General features: G+C 44.4%; 1 non-coding gene across 1 annotated transcript; it reads left to right on the top strand.

Moving 5' to 3' along the window:
* Positions 1 to 13,081: 13,081 nt before the first annotated feature.
* On the top strand, positions 13,082 to 13,152 carry TRNAG-CCC. Its single transcript has one exon. It is a non-coding gene; the product is annotated as a tRNA-Gly (tRNA).
* Positions 13,153 to 18,159: the final 5,007 nt, after the last annotated feature.

Here is an 18,159-nt window from a genome sequence, read left to right as displayed (position 1 = left end):
CAAGGCAACACAATAAGATTGTGTGAAGATTTGTAGTGAGGTGCCATCAGTATGCTGATGACACCTAGCTTTATCTTTCTTTCTTATGTGATATATGTCCCACAGTATTGGTCCCTTCCCAGTGCCTGGCTGTAGTTGGAGATCCAACTGAAGCTGAATCCAGAGAAGACAGATGGTGGTGGGCAGAGCACTTAACTGGGGGGACTAGGACAATGATCATTGACAGTGTTCAGCCTCCCCCTGCCACTCCAGTTCATAGCCTTGGGATGCTCCTAGATTCTCTGCTGCTTCTGGATCTTTAAGTGGTTGCAGTAGCTAGCAGTGTTTTCTTCTTATTTACTTATATTTACCCATACCCACTTCTGAAAGGCACTTATGCAACTTTTTTTTTTTGGTGAGTAGGACACTTTTCTGGCAATGGGGAGATGTAAGTTCAAATCTCTTCTGGCTGAGGAGTGCCTAGGATCTGAGGGATCTGAGAGCATTGTCAGACATTTCCCTTGCTGTGTGTTAAATACACATAAGACAGCAGTGTCTGTGCATTAAGGCAGGGAAAGACAAGCTAAGTGCTCTCTGAGTGTCTCTAAGTTCACATGAAAAGCATCTCCAGTTGGTGTTAGGCAGTTTGTGTTGCAGTAACATTAGTCTGCCCCATGGGGCTGATGCAAGTGGTTTGCAGTCCTCCAGCATCCTAGAATGCAACACTCCCAGTCTCCCCCTACAGGGATGATCTATCCTCCCAAAGTCTACTGCCTTGGACTGACATACTGATAGTGAGCCATGGGGCGGACATGACAGATCCTAGCCACGCTTTTGCTTGCCAGCCCTCTAGCTGCAAGTCAGAGCCGTGAAGGTCAGAGCGGATATTAACTCTTAATGTGCAACTGCTCAGAACATGTTGTGACATTATTATTATCATGTCATAGCCCACAAAGTTCACACGTGTGAATAGTAATGTCCAACATCTTGAGTCTCCCACTTCCTGGGCAAATGCCCTATGCCCTAGGCAACTGGGCTTCAGGGTGAATGAAATCCACTGCTGCAGTTAGACGTTGCCTGTCTGATGCACCTGCATGGGAGTCCCCTATAGAAAGAACTAAAGAGAGCGGTGTATTTTCCTGGAAGGATTAGGACTGGTGAAGGCTGTTCGTTGTCACAGTAGGAGAGCTACCTGACTAACCAGGCTGGATTCAGAGTGGCTTTTGGGGTTGGGCTAAGCTATCCCTGGCGAGAATGGGAAATCTGCGCATCTCTGGAGAAATTTGGAGTCAGGATGCATAATTTTTACAAGAGCCAAGGGAAAGGTTTAGAGGTGGAAGAGCATCATTAGGTCCCCATCACACCATTTTCCTTATGTCACTTAACTGCTTCCTCCACAATTTGTCTTCTGGGTAGTGCCTCCCTGAAGAGTGTGGCTGTTAACAGGCAGTAATCCTGCATCTACAAATGTGTTCAAAACCTGGAGTTTCCTCCTCATTCCCGTGTCAGCATCCATGACTGCGGTAGCTAATCGTGTTAGCTCTATAGTCACCATGTGTTCTGGTAGTGTACATGCTGCTGGCTTGGGATCAAGAAGAACTGGCTTCTGTTTTTGGCTTTCTCCCTAACTGGCCCTGATCAGGTCACTTTGGACCAGATCTTCAATGACACTTGGGAAACTAAATCCTATTTAGGGACCTAAATATTGCTGAAGATCTAGGGTTTCACCCCTGTTTCCCCTCTGATCCTTTGTCTGGCATTTGTATTCAGATGCTAAGGTTTTTGATGCTATCTCTTGCTATGCATTTGTCCAGCATCTGAAGTCCCTTGGGGCCTGTGGATATTAATTTCATGCAAATAATAGTAATGGTTGGGCCTGATTCTTCTTACTTTTACATGAGTGAGTTCTGTGGCAAGTCAATGATATAATAAAGAAGAGAATGAGCACCACTGAGTGTTCTTGTATATGTAGGACAGTTGCAAAACAGTCCATCATTAGGCTAGGAAATTTTCAATGCCACTCAACAAACATAGGCTGGAGTTTACTTAGATCTGATCCGTGAAGCATGCTGCCTTACTATGACTTCCAAGGGAGGTGGTGCTCTCCCCTACCTTGGGGGTCTTCACGAGGAGACTGGACAAGCACTTGGTTGGGGTTGTCTGACCCCAGCGCTCTTTCCTGCCCAGGCAGGGGGTCGGACTCGATGATCTGTTGAGGTCCCTTCCGACCCCAATATCTATGAATCTATAATTCATCATCTACCACTAGCAGATGCCTCACTTATATTTCCTTCAACCACTAAAGTATGCTTTCATTTGTTTGTTTCCATACAAAGGAATTAGATTTATCTCCTTTTTTCTGTTCTTTTTTTTTTTTTTTTTTTATGCTTACATTTAATTATTCACCGTAAAGTAAGGCAACCTGCTTGAATAGAAGAAAAAAAAAGGCCAACAGAAACAAAGCAAAAGTTGTCAATGCTGTGAACCCAGAGTGGCCACAGAAAGAGCGACTGCCTGATGCTTTCTTGGAAATGGAGATGTTAATAAGGAAGCAGTTTAACGAGGCTGAGAGAGAGAGAGAGAGAGAGGGGAACCAGTCAGGAGATTCTGGGCTTTTCTTTTGTAAATATTTGGACTTGTGCAAATTTGCTAATTGAGGCAATTGATTTTTGCCTGAAAAGGGGTAGCAATGTCTAATTCATTAAAGCCTAAAATAACATCCTTTGGGCTAAATGGGGTCATTTCACTTATAACCTTTTAGTGATGTATTAACAATTTGGAGGCATTTCCTTGCATATCTTAAAAAGTCCCACATTAACAGGAACCAGCTAGAAGAAGAGGGAAACAAATCTATACAGACATGCGGCAGGAGCGCGCGCGCGTGCACACACACAAACACACTCTCACAATATATATGGCCTCCAGCCCCTGTCCTTCCTCTTCTCCAGCATTTTAAGGTCTGTGTTTAATATTGCCAAGCCTACTTGAGTGATAAATGCAACTGTATAAAAATTACTTATTACAAGCTGTCATGTTGCCTCACTCACACTACAGGGCTAGAGGCACTGTACATAAAGCTAGGATCTCCACCTTGACAGCATCAGCTGCGCTGGCTTTAAAATGAAATGCTTTCAGTCATGAATACAAAACATAATTTACCTTTTCATAATACTTTGGTTTGGAAACACTTTTGAAAGCTCGTGTTACCGTCAAACCTCTACCTGAGCCATGCCAGCAACCAGTTAATTCCAAGTTGTCAATTTACCTTAGCTCTGCTTCCCATTACTTCTCCTTTGAAGAAACATTAAGCTGTTCAAATTGCCATCCCTCTAATTTTTTTTTTTTTACATAATATTTATCCTCAATTCTTTGGTTGTAGTTGACACAGCAGGATTACTCTTACTCTTTGAGCATGCCTGCTATGCATCTATTCCTTCTTCCTGCAGTTCCCAATGGTATGTGCACTCATAATACCAACAAAGAGTCATCTAATTCTGTTGTGCCCCCACTCCACCCATCCCTCCTCTTCATTTGGAGTCCAGTTGCACAGCCCCGCTTTGAACCACCCCACCCTTCAAACAACTGGCCGAGATCAGTCGTTACTTCTGTGCTGTAGCAATCCAGAGCCCCCTTTACTCCTCCATTAATGTGGTAGTGATGCTTACTCAAAAGCTCACTGTAAGCTATGGATGTCAGCTGGATTGAAATTGAATGTGAAGGTTCCAAGGAGCCTCGCGGTGTAACAACTGATTCGTTGTGACTGGTTTTATAGTTGGCCATGATGCGTACAGTATGTGAAGTTCCCATCTGTACTGGTGTCTGCCCACCAGCCACCCTGCCACGTTGGCAAAAGTGGCTCCAGCGCCGAGTGCAATAGGAACAGAACTGCAGATGCCTCCCTTTCGCCCAAATTTCTTTTGACAATGTTCACATCCAGTTAGGGCCCAAAGTGCTTGTACTTGTCAGCTGGGATAAATAATGAAGAAAGTAGTCCCTTCCTCAAACTGAAGCAGAATTGCCAAAGGAAATATTTTCTCTTCCCTCTGCCATCCCTCACCAATACAAAACCCTATCGCCCCCTCCCTTTGCCAGAGATTCAATAGAGGAAAGGATGTGGGGGGGAGTTCAGCCTGCCCTGCCTGCTGCAGGCTGGTTAAAATTGTGTTTTTTCTTACGGTAATCTGTGCAGAAAGGAAGAGCAGATTGGGGAGCGGGAGGCTAAGGGGCAGCACAGACTAAAACAAAACACACAGGAGTGAAAACGTCTGTGAGATGCTAGGGTACACATTTGGAGTTACACATTGCCCCATCATGGCCATGTCCACACGAGACATTTACTGCAGATCTGCCTAATTAGCTATGCAGTAAAGTCTCTGGGTCTACATGTGAGGCCCTATTAGGTTGTAGTAAATTAATAAATGTTGCCATAATTAGTACTTGTAAATACAAGCACTGTCCTGTGGCAGCTTTGTTTGTTATGCAGCATCACACGCGTTGAGTCTGATGGGGCTGGATGGGGCATGAGGGTGGTTCAGTGTGGGGGCTGCCTGCCAGCTAGCCGCACTGAAGCACTCTTGTGCCCCAGCCAGCCCCTCTGCAGCATGTTGAGATGGGTTGGAGTAGCCCTGGGCTGGCAGAGTGGCAGCTGGGGCTGCTCCAACCTGGCTCAACATGCTGTCACCCCAGGCTCATGTTCAAACGTGGCATCCAGGAGCAATAAATTCCTGTGCAAACGGCACCAGAGTTTATTGCTGCGCATTAATTTCATGTGTAGACACACCCACTGATGTGCTATGGTTTAGGCAGGTGTACAGATTGCATTGCAGATTAGGCATAGTTTAATTCTGCTCATGTCATATCTCCACATCATCAACAGTCTTTTAAAAATCAGCCTTTCCCTGCTTTGTTTCCCTTTAGTCCTGTCTGCAGCGCTATATCAAATCTTAGTGAGCTGATTGATTGACTAGCAAATAAAGCCAAGCACAGTCTTCAGAGTAGGGCACAGACTCAGGATGTGAGACCTGAGTTCAGTTGGTCAGTATGACTTGTCTGACCCCCGGACAGGTCTTTAACAGCATTGTGCCTCAGTTTCCCCATGCAGAAAATGATTTTATTAATGAGTGTTATTGAGTGAAGGGTGCCTGGCTGAGAAAAGCCTTCCGCTGTGCTTAGTCTGACAGACTCAGAGAGTATGAATCAGGCAGAGGAAGCTCATTTTACAGGCAGATTCCATCTACTGTGATAGTTTTTTTTCTGCCAAATGGGCCATGTTTGTGTTCAGTTCATTTACCTAAATAAATGGCCTTTGATTCAAAGGTGCTCTGTTCCTCTGGCCATCCACTGACTTTATTGAAGCTAGGTAACTGGCACTTTTGAAATCCAGTCACTTACTGCATATGGAAATAGGAATCTAACTCTGAGCACTTCTTTCGGGAAATCGCAGCCCGTTTTTTGGACCCAAAGCCTCTACTTCCATATGTAGAAAAGTCAAATGAAGACTTATTCCACTGGAAAACATAGCTCTAGAGACTCTCAACCATGGTGCCAATAAACCCTGATATGCCCCAATGTCCTTTCAAGGGTGCCATGGGATGCCATGCAATATTACTACTGCTAGGTGTGCAAACACAATTCATGAGATAAACCCAAAGTTTTCAAATTAGACTCCATAGCATTACAAATGTTCTCACCTTTTGTTGTCTTTCTTGGTTCTTTGAAATAAGAGGATTGCTCTGGTATTTTTCGGAGGGGTGTATTGAGCCTAATGAGGTATCTCTTGAGTCTATTAAGGGGGTGCCTTGAGTGTAACAAGGTTCAAAACCATTGATCTAGAGACCTTCAAAATTTGCTCTATAGTCTCTCTCCCTAAGTTCCCCTCTTAAGGAATGGGGATAATACCACTATCCTACCTCGTGGGGCAAATTGTGTAGATAAAGGCACTTTGAAGTAGCCAGGCACTAGCACAGTTGGACTCAGGTGAAGAATTACATTACATTAGATACCAAGCCCCATTCTCTTGCCTGTTGGACATGTTTTGCCTGTAATCAGGTGCAGTAGAGAAAATGCCCTGATGATCGCTCTGAATACCATCCTAACAATAGAAATAGCTGAACTTTCCAGAATCTTATAATGCCAGGTGCACTTGTACTTAATTGAAATGTATGGGATTCGGGCATCTTGTTCCTGTAGGTATGTCAACACTGCCAAAAAGTTTGTCCTCCACTCATGCAGGCTAGCTCAAATTGGCCAACTTGGGTTTAAATAACATTGAAGACAGGACACCTTTGGCTTTAGCTTGGGTCGGCAACTCGGGTAAAAGCATGTACAGATCCTGCGGTTGAACTCCAAGGCTGGATGCAGACATGCAGGCATGTGCAGTTTGTGGCACCACAAACCTCTTTGCAGCGCCGCAAACTGCATGCATTGCATATCAAACCACGTGTGGTGCTGCTAATTTGCAGCACCCGTAGCAAATAAAAATCCTGAAGAAAAAAGCAGTGCAAAGCATGCCCATGTGGTGTGTACCAGGACAAATGCAGAGACCCTGTGCTGGGGCACCTTGCACCCCAGCCAGCTGCTCGATGGCTGGCTGGGGAGCAGGGTGCCTCAGCATAGGAGCTCCATGTGCCTCAGTTTGGGGGCTCCACAGTGCAAACCCTGCATGGGGGCATACAGAGACAGGGGAGCAGCTAGCCCAGGGTCTGCCTGCTCCCCCATCTTGAGGCACACTGCACACCAGACAGCTGGGGAGTGGCTGGCTGGGACGCAGGGTGCCTCGGCTTGGAGGCTGCTTGCTGGCTAGCCCTTCACTCTGTGCCCCAGCAGCCTCCCCTCCAGCACATGGAGCAGCGGGACAATATGTCCTGCTGCAAGCGCATAGGCAGGGGCATGCACTGCGACACAAAAATAGCAGCACAAATTTGTGCGGCTGCAAACGCACGCCCCTGCTCGTGTCGACACAGCCAAACTGTTTGCCTGAGATCCCCAATTTGCTATAACGTGAGTGGCAATTTAACTTATGTCAAGAACACGCACAATGTAGATGTAACTTGAGTCTTGCCAGGTACAGCGGTGCATGTATCAAAAGAACTTCCCTGAAAACACAAGAAACTAGCACTGGATATCCCAGCCTCCCCAAGGGGGACCTGAAGCTGCAGCATTCGAACTTGGCTCAGAGAGACAGCACTTCAAAGGGCACATGGGTGCTGCTGCCTACTGAGGTTTATGAAAATCATAATATGCAGCAGGCAGCTAAGGGTGATAGCTAAACAGTTGACAAACTGTAGTGACTTGCCCAACTATATAGACATGGCAACCAGCTAAGAAAGTGGGGCTAGAGGGGCTGAGTTCATTTTTCTCCTGAATCTTGGACTTTGGAAATTGTTAGAAAGAAAATGCTGGCACTTTGACCCAGGAATAGCCGAACATACCTTTCTTATCCTGTTTTCTCCACCTCATGTCTGATCTTACCCGTCTCGCCATTTTGTACTCTGAAAGCAGAGGCATGAAGGCTGAGAGAGGCCAGAAGGCAGCTACCACAGCAACAGCGTACAATGTGAGTGAGCTTCTGAATCCAGCTTAATCGGCAGAGAAGTTCGTGACAGCATTTTATTCCACTTTACAGAGCAGGCATTGGATGGGAAGAGCCATGCTAATTTATCACTGCAGGATTCAAAGTGAAATGAGATTACAGCAGTGAGCAATGTGTGAATTAGCACCAAAATATTACAAAAATAACAATAAAGGATAAGAGAAAAGCACAGAAAAATGGGATCAGGGGAGGTGAAGCCTTATTTGCAATCTTCAACATTAACAAATACAGCTAAGCCTTGTATCTCAAAGAGATGCAAATTAATGCATTGAGATGCCGGTTTTTAATTTTTCAATTTGGTACACAAACAGTGGAAGCAAACCCAACAGCCTTCATAAAATTAGCATCAAATGTGTTTTGTTCATTTAGAGAACATTGATTACAATTCTTCTGACACACTCTGGAATTCCATTACAATTAGGTGGTGGGTGGTCAGCTTAAATTATTTTTAGCTCCTCTGAAGCAATTTAGACATCAGAACTTGGATAAGCTTTAATTAACTGCCTCTTCCCCCCTCTGCAGTTCACCCGGGTATGGTTGATGGTGCATGAAGTTTGACGGATAATCAAATATGCGTCTCTCTGAGCTTTTACCAAAAGGTGGTCTCTCATTGCCTACCTTCATTTCCCATAGGATAGAGATTTAAAGTCAAATTCACTCGTCATATAGGCCAATGGATGACCTTTGGCATGCTACTTAGAGCTAGAGCCAATGAAGAATCTGGGTTCTGCAATAATTATATTGGCTTCAGAGTGGTATCATCACAACTGAGTACCCTAACCACCAGGTTGGAAGCTTGTCTGGGTAAGGGAACCATCCACCGATCACATTGAAGTTGTGCAAGATGGGCATTTACCCACCATGTCCTAGGTGAAAACCCATCATAGTTATCATGTCCTAGGTGAGAACTATGAGCCACAAGCACTGTATAAAAGAGAAGCACCACAATTTCTTCCTGCATCAGCCGCATTCTGTGGGGAAATCAATCCTAAACTCAGAGCACACCTCTGCGATCAGGGGATTTAGGTCCTTCCAGAAACATAACAGCCAGTGTCTATGCCCTCGGTGGCAGCAGCAACAGGGGCTAGGCTGGCTGTAGTGGCTGTTGTAACAGGGCTAGCAGCGGTGGCAGCTGTTGTTCATGCACTGCCTCTAAGTGAGCACCCAGGCCTGGTGCCCCAGCAGTCCATTGCTTGCTACGCTACTGGGTGCTTCCTCACCTTATTCCTGGATCCCAAAGAGGCTTAGACAGCAGCTACATGTTTTGCTGCTCAAGCTGGGGCAGCTCTGGGTGGAGGTCAACCTTGGTGAATGCTAGGGCTGTGGAAAGCTTCGGTCCCCAATTTGTTTTGCTGGAGATTTGGCCCGATTCAGTGGCTGAATCTCTGAATCTGAATTGAATCAGAGGACCCTTTAATCTTTCCAAATAGAACTGTAACCCTCTGAATTGATTCAGAGAGATTAAGAAAGATTCAGCGATTCAGACATAGACACAGCTTTAAATGTTTTTTTTTACATACCTCTAGGTACTAGGCAGCTCGTGAGTGCTGGGTTGCTGGGGTGCATGGAGAGTCCCACAGGAGCATGGGGTGGGGGGGAGGGCTCCCCAGCATTCTCGGCAGCAGACCTGGAAGTGGACCAGAAGCACTTCTGGTCCACTTTCAGGTCCATCAGGGAATACGGAGGGGGCACCCAGGGTCCCATCACAGCCAATTGCAAGCTGGAAGGGACCCCAGGTGCACTCCCCTATGGATTCGGAAGTGGACCAGAAGTATTTCTGGTCCACTTTCGAGTTCACCACTGAGCATGTGGAGGGCTCCCCCGCACTCCTGTGGGATGCTTCATGTGCCCCAGCATCGCAGCATTCACAAGCCACATCTGCTACTTCAAGGTACGTAGAAAAAACTTTTAAAACTGTGTCTATGTCCGAATTGCTGATTCTCCAAATCAGCATCGAATCTTCAGATTCGGATTTGGCTGAATCGAATCAGGGACAGTGAAACACTGTCCCTGATTTGGGCCAAATTGGAATTGGAATCGAATAGGGCCCATTTTGCACATCTCTAGTGAATGCCCCTCCTGCACAACTTCAACGTCATGGGTGGAGAGATCTCCCACTCACCTAAGTGCCTGTTGAATTCAGGCACCTGTAAAATTAGACAACAGCAGAATTAGAGTTGTTTCGTATAGAAGTAGAGCTAGAAGAGACCTCCATAGATCATCCAGTCCACCCACATGCCTGAGGCAGGATCATCCCTGTCCAAACCATCCTATATAAACATATTGTTTAATTTCCTAGAAAAACTACACAATCAACAATGAAACAATACAAGACATAACACCCAAAGCTGCCACTGGTAAAGCATGGGGACCACCACGACCAGTTCTGCTTTTGTAAAGTTTGTTAATATACACTCAAGACGATGGCCATGCCCCCTGCTACAGAGGAAGGCAACCCTTCCCCCCCTCCAGTCCATATCAATCTGATCATTGGATAAAATTAATTCCTGACCCCAAGTATGGTGATCAGTCTGACCATGAGCAGAGAGCAAAGACCCTCTAGCGCAGAACCTCCAGGTTTAAGTTGCAGCAGGAGCACTTGCACAACCCAGTCAAAATCTCCTGCCTTAGCAGCCAACACTCAGTGCCTCTGAGGAAGGCTTAAAAAAAATCCCAGACACATGTAGTAGCAGGGAATTGGGGCAGGTGGGAGTTTCCTCCCAGCCCAGCAACCAGAAAAACCCAGAAGCAAGAGGAATACCCATAGTAGAACATAGTGCTATGCCTATATCATCCCCAACCAGTTTGGATTGTGGTTTTGGAATTAAAGTCCACTTAAGTCCTGTTTTAGGCCTTAAACCTGTTTTTCTTTTGAGCTGGCTTTTAATCTGCCTGTGACTCAATTCTCTGGCTGAAGAAGGGAAAAAGTAACACTTCCTTTCTTTCTTCCTTCCTATGTATAAACACCAATGCCCAGGCCCTTAGCAGTATTTAGGTGTTGTACTCCTATAGAAATGCTGGCGCCTAAATATGTTTGAGGATCTGGTTGTGGTAGTGGCTGTCTCTTACTATGTGTCAGCAGAATACTCAACTCAACTGAGCACTGACCCTGGTTAGGGTCTGTACCCCCTACTCATATTAAAAAGGAAAAATCAAATAATAGTATTTATTGCAGTGTATCTGCATCCACTTATGCAAGCAATTAAATTGGCGCGTCTATTCTGCTCCTGGTTAAATTGCATAAAGTCTTAGCAAGGAAATTTGAAACCATGAGAAGAAAAAATAGCTATTTTCAGCTTGTGTTACAAGCTTGAAGCTCAAGCCAGATTCATTGAACTGTTTACCAAGGTTCAGAGACCTTCCAACAGAACATTGCTATGAAGTTTTATATTAAAAGCATGTGAAATTCCTGGTTGCAATGCAAAGCCAAGTGGAATTTTGTTCCTTTGAGTTTTGCTTGGGATTTCTGGGTGCATGGCAACCTTGAGACTCAAAGTAAAGTTTGGGGCAGGGGGTGAAAGTAAAGAGTATATTTTCATGTATTCCTGCCATGTGAAACAGCAGAGCGGCACAGGCCTCCAGTTCTCAGTCTGGACTCCAGAGGGAGAATCCACCACCTCTTTTCAGCTTACTATTTAACTAGGCCTCACTGGTGGTACAAAGGCTATGATCCCAGCTTGTTCTTATCTGTTCTGGGTCCTATTTGCCCCGCAAGAAATAGTGAAGGAAAGTCAACATGCGCCTCTCAGCACAAGGGCTGAAATTCTGCCTGACATAGGAGACCCTGCAGAAGAGGGCAGGAGAGTTCTTCTTGCGCCCTCTTGTCCACTTCTCATTTCTTCAGGAAGGCAGGTTCCTCACTGTTTCAGTTTCCAAACCTCTCTGCTAATCCTATCCTGGCAGTAGTACCTTGAGCGTGGGAAGGTCCAGGCATAGTCCATTCATCATCCATGCCCTCTAAGCCAAGCCTGTCAACAGCAGTGTCAGGGAGTGTCAACTGTATTTTTTCTCCTGTAATTTGCCACCTCTCCAGGATGATCTGAATCTAACGAGTCACATCACATAGGGTAGGTTATCAAATAACCCTGTGGGTTCAGTGACCTGGGTCAGATTTAAGCTGGTGACCTAAAAGTAAACCACTTGCTATCTTGTTACAAATTCCCTTGAAGTCAAACAAGATGCACAACAAGCCCTCACTCAGTCCCCTCACTCAGTCCCCTCAAAAGGCAGTGCCTTTTGGATCAAGCTTAGAAGTGGAGGTTTCACCATTAACCATATACAAGGAAACACTGAACCTTTCGCGATGCAGTTTCAATTAATTTTTCTTTTGCAACATCTTGACATATAAGTAATTGTAAACAATCCATCCTGCTTTATCCTCTTCTTTGAATTAGGTTCTGAGTCTGTACTGGGTGACCATGGCATACAACCATGTCTGATGGAACTGTGTCCATTTCTCCTTGGTCAAGTACAAATCAGAAGTACCGTGTTATTTCAAGAGGTTTTGGGCTTATTCTTTGATCTTCTCCTTTTCCTCTACTCTCACAAATTGATAGAACATGTGACATATATCTCCTCATGCTAATATATTCCATCCCAGAAGTGGCTGCCTTTAAGTAATGAGTAAAACAAGCAGGGAAAGATTTTGGCTGCTACTTAAAATTGTTGATTCATTCTTGAAGTAAATAAGTTGTAGACAATTTGGCGTACATTTTCAAAACTTTTTGGTGGGTGCTAAAATGTCCCATTAGATTATTTAAATCAGTGGGTCAGTAGAGATGCGGGGCGGGGATTGGAGATTATCTTGCCATTTCCAATGAAAGGGCTGTAGAGAGCACATTTCTGAACAGCTCAGACATACTTGAGCAAAGTAGAAGCACGGCTGAGCACAAATTCATGTTAAATTATTTTCATGCTCCTGGCCAATGAACTGGGCTTTGGAAATCCAAGAAAACCATGCTGCTTTTGCCAGGGCTGAATTTGGCCTGGTGTAAGGAATGGGCATCAGTCACAAATGAACTCTTAGAGTCCCTACAGCTCTATTTGCTAGACTGGTATTAAGGCAGGGAATTGCAGACATCATTGCGTTGAGAAGATCCACTCTCTCTCTCTTTTCACACATTTATTCTTGGGCAGATACATAGTGCCAGGTGTTTGCCTCTTAGGATCTTTCTTTCCACTCCTCTAACCTGAAATCTGTTGCAAATGGGTGTAAGTCAGAACAGAGCCCTTCCCTCATTAAAAAACAAAAAACCAAAAAGTAATGTGAAATATTTAGTCATTAGGTTCTGATCCCAAATCATAGAGTCATAAAATCATAGAAAAGTAGAGCTGGAAGGGACATCCGGAGAACATCTAGTCCAACCCCTGCCAGGCACAAGTTCACCCCTATCCAAACCATTCCATACAAGTGCTTGTGTAACTTATTCCTCAAACTATACAGACAACTTACCAAGCAATTGGTAACTATACAGACAATTTAATTGGTAAACTATACAGACAATTTACCAAGCACTGGTGGTTCAATGGTAGAATTCCTGCCTCCCATGTAGGAGACCTGGGTTCAATTCCCAGCTAGTGCAGAAGCTTGTAGTAAATGTTTTGGGGGTCGGACTCGATGATCTATTGAGGTCCCTTCCAACCCTAACATCTATGAATCTATGAAAACTCTGTTGCACAAGTACAAGGCATTTTGCTCCAAAACACCAAGAACACCCTAAACTACCACAGGTAAATCAGGGGGATTAAGACATCGTATCATTATATTAATTGTACTCAGCGCATATAGTTTTTTTTCTTCTTCTCTTGACTTCACGGGCACTGATTTTGGCCCTTACTGCTCAAATGATATACAAAGCATAAATACAATGGACTTTATTGATCAAGGGGTTAACGCCATCAATGACAAAGCTTGAGTCATGTGAGGAAAATGGACACAATACAAATAAAATGAATTGCAACTGCTTTCATCAGATATATACACACGTAAATGGGGTTGTCTATCCAGTTGTTCCATGGACTGGTGATCCGAGAAAAATGTCAGGAGCAAAATCAAGAACGTTCCTCGTCTTCATTGACCTGACCAAGGCATTTGATTCTTTAAATTGTGAAGCTCTGTGGACTATCCTCCAATGCCTTGGCTGCCCACTGAAGTCTGTCACCATGCTAAGACTCCTGCATGACAATATGACCACCACCATCCTGAGTAGAAGATTTGAAACCGATGCCTTCCGCAACCGGACTAGGATCAAACAAGGTTGCATGATCGCCTCCAACCTGTTCATCATTTACCTGACCGTCATCATCCACCTCATCCAAGATTATGGTGTCAAGATTGTGGTGCATGATGGCTCACTCTGCACAGGATGTGCAAGTGACCCTAGATCTCTTCAACACTTTGTATAAGAGATTTGGCCTGTCCCTGAACATCGCCAAAATGAAGGTTCACCACCAACTCTCCCCAGGCCAGCTGAACATCCCTCATGTTATCTAAGTAGACAGGAAGGCTGTGGAGTACATGGAGCACTTTCCATATCTTGGCAGCCACCTCTCTCAATGGGCTACCATTGATTAAGAAGTCCAGCACCGGGTCAACTGTGCCAGTGCCGCCTTCTTCAAGCTGTGACAATGTGTCTTTGAAAATAAAGACCTTTGGAAGTTGACGAAGGTCCTGGTTTATAAGGCTGTCATGCTGACCACCCTCCTCTACTGCAGTGAAATCTGGACCATCTACCAATGCCACATTAAGATCCTCAAGAGCTTTCACCAGCGGTGCTTGCAGCAAATCCTGGGATTCAAATGGGAGGGCTGCTGGACCACCACAAGCGTCCTCCATGAAGCTGCGTCCACCAGCATCAAAGCTGTGATCTTGAGAAATCAACTCTGATGGATGGGCCACTGCACCCGGGTGTCTGAGAACCACCTCCCTTGCCAGATTCTCTTCTCCCAGCTCTCTGTTGGCCAACGCTCAAAAGGCAGTCAAAGGAAACAGTACAAAGACATGCTCAAGCACTGAGGCATTGACACCAATGGCTGGGAGGAGCAAGTTGCTGACCATTTGGTGTGGTGCAACCTGGCCCACCAAGGTGTGTGCCACTTCGAGGTCCAATAACTCGATACTGAGGGGGAACAGCGGTGGCAGAGGAAGGAGAAGGAGACCAACCCAGGACTGTGAATCCCACTCCTCCACACAACAACATTCTCCCATTGCCGAAGAACATGTGCATTTAGAATTGGGCTCCTCAGTCAGATGAGGACCCATCAAGCCTGATGGATGTCATCCTTGACTTTGAGGGACTGCCGATGGATTGCTAACGGTACACTTAATGGTCTGTTTCTGAGTACTACACTCAGAGCATGAGACACCTGTTTGAGATAAAGGGCCAAGTGCATTAACTTAAAGGCAGTAGAAAACCCATATACTTCCAGCCACTAGTAGAAATATAAGGCTATCTTCAGGTTTTCTTCTAACCATACTAGCCTACAAAGTTGCTCCAACTTGCTTGTTCTCCTTCCATGCCAGTAACTCTTGCATTCATTTCCTCTCTCCCTCTCTGTCTCTTTCATATGGCATCAGATATCAACTTCCAAATCTATGAACCACTGTCTGGTTGTATAACTCAATGTGCAGAGTCCATCTGCCCCATCTTGGCATGTGTAAAGATTGCAGCTTTCAGTTATGTGCCATTTGTTGGACACTGCATTCACACAGGGGGATGTCCAAGATGTTCATTTTGTATAGTGTTGTTTTGAAACGTCTGTATTCAGATCAGTCTATTTAGCTTGACCCACTCTTCTCTGTCAAGGCCATCCCCAATGGGGGACTCCGTTGGTGTAGGAATAGGTCTGACTTTTCCTAGAAGTAAGCTCATTCCATTGCTGCTGATAGGTTTGGCTCTTCCAGGAGCTTGCGGGCGTCACATATAAATGGTGTATGACTTTAAAACCTCTTAAGTCTCCATCTATTCATATCTTCAGTTGACAGTTGATGGAGCACTTGATTTTTGTTATCTCGTTCCACTATTGCTGGTAATGAGGTTAGGGTCTGTCTTTTTATATCACTTGGTCTAATGTTTGACAGTACAGGGAGTTCATCTTACTAGTCACGTGTTATCTTTCACATTCGAGTCTGTTTTTTCAGTCCTAGTTTGTACCATCTCCACATTCCTAAGACTTCACTTCATTCACAGCACACAGACTTACACAGACTTACTTGAAAATGGTTGACACAGTTAAGATGGCTACTTAGCATAAGTGAACGGCTGGCTTAGCATAAGCATTCATAAGCAAAATCTGCTTCATCTTCTAATGATAGCAGGTGGGCTGCATCCTGTTCTTCTTACACAATGAGCTATGTATCTTATAACACTACTATATTGTTAGGAAAATGCTTGCCTAAGTGTCTTTCAATGTTACTTTTAACATACTATTCTGCCTTGTGGTTAGCAGCTTGCTAGGCCGCAGACTATAGCCTTTTATTTAGCTGCAAATCCAATGCTCCCCAAGATGCAAATACTGTCACCCTAACATGTGTAAGTTGTGCAATCTGAATCTTAGTGCACTGTTAAGTACAATGTTGATCTTTTTAGTGGCATAACTTCTGGACCATAAAGGAGCACAATATTCTGCTGGGCTATATACCATTGCACGTGCAGTATTTCTGAGTATTTTAACATTGGCACCCCATGCTGTGCTGGCTAAATTTCTTGAGGCAGCAAACCATGAAGAGACTTTACTGTCAACCTTCTGAATGTGATGTTTATAGGTGAGTGAATGGTCTAATGCAACTCCTGGGCAAATTAGGGTATACTTATGAGCATGGATGTAACTGTCTACTCTGATATTCACCATGCTCTTGGCTTCATGATTGTCCAGGTGGAGGAATGATGATACCGATTTATCGATGCTCATCTTCAAGCACCACTTGTAGAGATAGTCAATGATAAGTTCCATGTCAGTACTCAGTATTTTTCCAGTTCTGTCATGTCAATTCCTTGGGCTACAATGGCAACATCATCAGCGTACATGCATTGCTTAGATGTTGAATGTGGGAAGTCTGAGATATGTACGTTGAAAAGTATTGGAGTTAGCATTGACCCTTGGGGGGCTCCGTTCTTCCAAGTTTTGACACCTCTGGAGTTAGGTGAAAACAGTACAGGGATTTTCAGGACTGCAAGTTTTGGACCTGGATGTCTTCATTCCACCAACGTTTCACTTTAGGTCCATTTAGTGAAGAAACTTGAGCACTGTCTGAATATATTTGGAACACAGCTTTCCACCAACTGCACAAGCTGCTGATAAGGCATCTTTTATCAGAGGAAACCAAGCTTTTTAGAAGTGCTAATTCTTACAACACCCTTTTGAGGTAGATTAGAGCAAATATCAGGTCACCCCATAACACGTGCCTACAGTGCATCAGTTGGATGAAGCTTTTTGTCTCCTGCTCCTAACACTTACTTGCAGCTGTAAGGAGAAATGAAGAACATAAAGCTGAATTGTTTGCAAACAGACTGTTTCTCAGAGTATTTCAAGAAGGATCAGTGGCTCTTTAATGTTCACTTGCTCTCATTTGCTGTGAGAGACTTCCACCCAAGAAATAGCCTTTTAGCTTTCTACGTTTGCTATTTTTCCACCCCCATCGCCTCTTCACTCTGCAGTCATCCAGTTTTTATCACAGGTCAAAATGTTTACATGGCTAATAGTGTCTTAGAAGTTTATTTCACAGCTAACCAAAATGAAGATTGAACAAAATGAGAGCACTGCCTAGATGGAAGGATATTCAGTGTGATTTTATGGATCATATCACAGGAGACCAAGTAACAAATCAGAGGAATATATATTTCCATCAGTCTTACAGCTACATATCACCATTTTAAAAGCCAAACACTTGGAAAACTGAGTCATCACAATAGCAAATTACATATAAGTAAGCTCAACCCCTGAACAGAGAGCCTGCAAAATGTGTAGGAACAAATTTTCAGGCCTTCAAACAAAGCTAGCATGGTATACAGAATACATTTTTTTTCTGTGAAGGGGTGAATTTCTGCCCTCATACTTTCTTATTCTCTTATGCCAAAGTGATAATTCGGTCTAGCCTGAGCATTATTAATTAAATGTGTGTATATATATGTACACATGCCAAAACCCTGTTTGTAATGTGTAGAGAAACTGTAGTAGTGGACCCTTTTGGATAGCAGCTTCTCCCCACGGTAAGGTTTGCTTGGTTTCTGTTACGTGATTCCCTTAGGCAATATTCACTGATGCAAGTAACTGAGACCTTTTCTCTCTTTTTACGAAGAATGTCAACCTCATGGCCAGGCCCTAAGCACAGAGGGCCAAGATAATACTTTTTTTCTCTCCTCTACTATTCATATGTTTGGCACAGGAGGCTATGGCAAACCTAAAACTCCCACGAGCATAGCTCATCAGATCATAGAGGCCCTCAAGAAGCTTCACCATGTCAAAGCTCCAGTTTCAGTAAGAGGCTCAGTTTAAGTGGGTCACCAGAAACTATCATGATCATATTCTGAGAATGGCAGATAACAGGTTCCCCAAACACCCTGTTTTTGTTACCGCCAAACAGAAAGAAA

This window comes from Alligator sinensis, unplaced genomic scaffold (genome assembly GCF_000455745.1).
Source record: "Alligator sinensis unplaced genomic scaffold, ASM45574v1 scaffold293_1, whole genome shotgun sequence".
Classification (NCBI taxonomy): Eukaryota; Metazoa; Chordata; order Crocodylia; family Alligatoridae; genus Alligator; species Alligator sinensis.
Note: the sequence above shows the minus strand (reverse complement) of the source record. Positions and strands in the feature narration are given on the sequence as shown.